A 4,040-nucleotide genomic window follows, 5' to 3' on the forward strand; every position below is an offset into this window, starting at 1 on the left:
TATCACAAATAAGACAGACAAAAATACCTGCCCGAGGGTGCATATGTTCCATGGGGAACAGAAAATACATACACACATGAAATACACTGAACGGTATTGAGCACTCTGGAGAAAAATAAAATGGGGGAGGTGATTCTGTCTGGAGAAAAATAAAATGGGGGAGGTGATTCTGTCATGCTAGAATGCCAGAGGTAGAGGACACTGTTATTTTACAAAAATTCAATCAGTGAGGTTTTACTGGCCGATGACGTTTGAATAGAGATTACAGAAAGCAAGGGGACATGCAGGTATTTGACTGACAAAGTCATCGAGGCAGGGGGGGAATGAGTTAAATATCCTGGGGCAGGCAGGCAAGCACTGGGTGAGGTCTAAGCACAACTGGGCAGTCAGGCACTAGGGCTGGAGTGGCGACAGATGAGGTGGGGGGGGTGCCTGGCTTTGCCTGTCATTGTGAGCAGTTTCGTTCTTATGTTGGAAGGATTTGGAAGAGTTTTGAGCAGCAGGCTTAACTGTAACAGGTTCACTGTGTGGAGAATAAACCCTGCAGAGTGGGGTAGGAGGCCAGTCAGGACACTCACAGCTTGGTCCATCTTGGTCCAGTAAAGTGACAGGGGTGCAAATGGACTGGATTCCACATGTATCATAAAGATTTAAATAAATCACTGGATCCAGGAGTAGTGGCGAGAACCTGTAGGTCCCAGCTACTCAGGGGGCCGAGACAAGAAGCTCACTTGAGGTCCGGCATGGTGGTGCATGCCTGTAATCCCAGCACTCTGGAGACAGAGGCAGGAGGATCACTGTAAATTCGAGGCCAGCTTGGGCTACAAAGTGAGTTCAAGGCTAACCTGAACAGCACAGTGAGACCAAAGAAAAAAGAAGAAGAAGCTCACTTGAGCCCAAGAGTTTAAGGTCAGCCTGGACAGCACAAGGAGGCAGTATCTCAGTAATGGTAATCCCAATAACAATCTCAATAATAGTATCTCAATATCTCAATAATAATAATAATAATAATAATAATAATCCTTAGTAGAGTGCTTGCTTAGAATGTACAAATCCCTGGCTTAATCTCTTGCACAGGAAAAAATTAATAAATCTTTGAATAAATTTAAATACAATTTTAATCCAGATAGGATTTGCTAAGGATTGAATGGGAGGTACCAGAAGGTAAGAAGTGTTAGAGGCGACTCCAGGGTTTGGGACTGGGCTACTGGAAAGGAGGGACAGGGTTATCCACTGCGGTGTTCTGCTGTGCAGAGCAGCCCGGTGGAGTCAGGATGCCACTTGGGGACCTAGCTCCAAGGCCATTCGACCTTCAAGGGGACTTAGGGCTGGGGCAAAGGAGCAGGCTGTAGCTGTGAACTTCACAGTCAGCGCTGCACGCATAGTGTGTAAAGCCACCGGCTGGAGGGAGCCTGGACACAAACCAAAAAGAGAATTGGTCCCTGCGGGTTCGTGCAGAGGCCTGGGCAAAGCGGAAGGATCAGCCAAACAGACCGAGAAGGCTGAGTCAGTCACCTGTGACAAATGAGGTCAAGTCAGTTGCGGACTGAGAAGTGGTCACTGGATGAGCCATTTGCAGGAGACTGGAGGACCTGGGGCAATCCTCTCAGTGTGTCGCAGCTCAGAGGAGTCTATAAAGGGGGGCGTTTGCATTTGCGGTTTTACTACTGAGTACGGATTGCATAAAGTAGTGAAAAAATATGTTCAAATAATCCTCTACTGCCTGCGGAGCCCGAATAGCGCGCGGCGGGGGGTATCACGTGAACCACCACGTGCGCAGACGCAGCAGCTGGAGGTTCCCCGGAGAGGCCAGCTCGCGTCCGCATCTGCGCACTTATCTCCCCCCGCCCACCCCCTCGCCCCGTCCCTTCCTCTAGAGCAGAACACCTTGCCCTCGGTCCCGGTGTCTCGCACACTCTTCGGTAGCGAGATCGCGGTGCTCCAGACCTGCAGGCTGCAGGAGCCCCACCCCGGCGCGCAAGCGCTCGCCGGCCGTGCCTCTGGCGCCCCCTGGTGTCGGGTGCCGGAAGTGAACATTCTCGCTCAGAGGAATCCGCTACTGCGGCAAACCTCTCACCTACGCGGCCAGTGCCTTGGGCTTCTCTGAAATTGCCGCCCCACGCAGGAACCCCTTCCTCTAGGGCCACCCGTTTTTCTTGGCATTTCTTCTCCCAGAGAGCTCAGGCCAGGGAAATCGAGGATTCCAGCCAGACTTGAGGCGAGGCCTTTCTTTATGCTGGCTGGCCTCCTTTTCTCCCTAATTTATGATTTGCAGTGCTGGGGAAACCTAGGGCAACAGCTCTACCGCCGCGCCACACCCCGGCCTTCTCACTTTGGCGAAGGGAGGCCCCTCAACTCCTCTGCCCAGAGAAAGTAAACTAACATTTTATCATGCATAGATTTTAGAGAGAAGTGTGGGGGCCAGGGAGATGGCTGAGGCTGGGAAGATGGCTCAGTAGAATAAGCGCTTGCAAGCACAAGGACCTGAGTTCAATTCCCGATTCCGGCCCCCCCCCCCAAAAAAGAGAGGTGATGGGCTCTGTAGCCAGATGCGTGGAATCTCTGCCACTCACTGTGGCCTTAGCCGTCCAACTCCAGGGTACAGGGGACAAGAGCTACATTTCAGGACAGTCTAAGGTCCAGTGCGACAGTGTGGAACCAGGGTAGGGGAGAGGTCTGTCGACAAAGCTCCCTGTTTGGGGCCCTTTTTATGGGCTCATCCCCCGGATCATAAGCCTGTCCCCCGAGACTTGGTCCCACAGTCATTTTGTTCCCACTGCTCCCACTGGGGTGGAGGCTCCCTGAGGGTGCTGAATGTATTGTCTTGCTCACTTCCTTGTCCCCCAGCTGACCACAATCTGGCACAAAGTGACAGTAACTGCTTGTGCACAAGATCAGCCCTATCCAGCTTTCCTTCCTTCACTTTCGCCCTTGCCCCAAACTGCTGAGATGGCCAGGCCCCACCCTGTGACTGATCAGTGTTGGAGGAGGGTGGTCAGGCAGGAGCCCTTTTACTTCTAGGGTGGGGTGGGGTGCCCACTTCTTGGGAGGGCAGCCAGAGGGATGTCGTGCCTCGTGCTCTTAGGGCTCAGTCTCACCCTGGGCCCTGAGAGCAGGGAGAGGCTGCAGCAATGAGCGTGAGCCGGCAGCGACCCTGGCGCATTTGTGGGCTGTCTGCCCTCAGAACACGGTGACGCCCACCAACAAAGACACCACAGCAGCCAAAGATAGAAATAACTAGTGTATTGATTTGGGGGGAAGAAGGGACGCAAGATGGGAAACAGGGTGGCAAGGGGTACCTTAGTGTTTGTCAATAACTACTGCCACACTCCCTCCACCCCCTCACCTTCCTCCTTTGTTTGGCTCTTATCCTTTCCAGGGTCTCACTCTCCCTCCACCCCACTTAACCTTGACCTCCAAGGACTATGGATAGAGTCCAGCCAGGCTCTGAAGCTGGGATAAGGTAGGCTCGAAGGCCATTCCTCCTGCCTTCTTCCACCTTGCACCTCATTCCCATCTCTTGTCTAAGGGAAATACACATTTTTTTTGGGGGGGTACTGGGACTTGAACTCAGGACCTTACACTTGCCAGGCAGGTGCTTGTGCCACTGAGCTATATTCCCCAGCCCAGGGAAATACACAAAAGCAAGCACAGCAGGTACATGGGAAAAGGGCCTCACCCTGGGGCTAGGGACAGGGGAGGGGACTGGAGGCGGGGTAGGCAGAGGAGCCTCAGCCCACTTAATGGAACCGGGGAGACCTCGCTTGGCTCTCCCCTCTCGCTCTCAGGCTAGCCTGGCAGCTGAAGATTCCACGCCTGCCTCTCTGGCACCATCTCATGGGGTCCCCAGGGTGGGGAAAGAGCCAGGGCAGCAAAGAAAAAAAAGAAACTAAGTCTATGAAACCATCCCTTCCCCTTAGCTTCTGGAGGAAGCCCTCTTTGGTATTTAAGGCAGATGTAGAGTTTCCTGGAAGCTGGGAATGGAAGGAAGGGGGAGAAATTAGGCTTGTTATAGACTTTTTTTTTTTTTTTTTTTTTTT

The sequence above is a fragment of the Octodon degus genome, unplaced genomic scaffold (assembly GCF_000260255.1).
Source record: "Octodon degus isolate 3935 unplaced genomic scaffold, OctDeg1.0 scaffold00032, whole genome shotgun sequence".
Classification (NCBI taxonomy): domain Eukaryota; kingdom Metazoa; phylum Chordata; class Mammalia; order Rodentia; family Octodontidae; genus Octodon; species Octodon degus.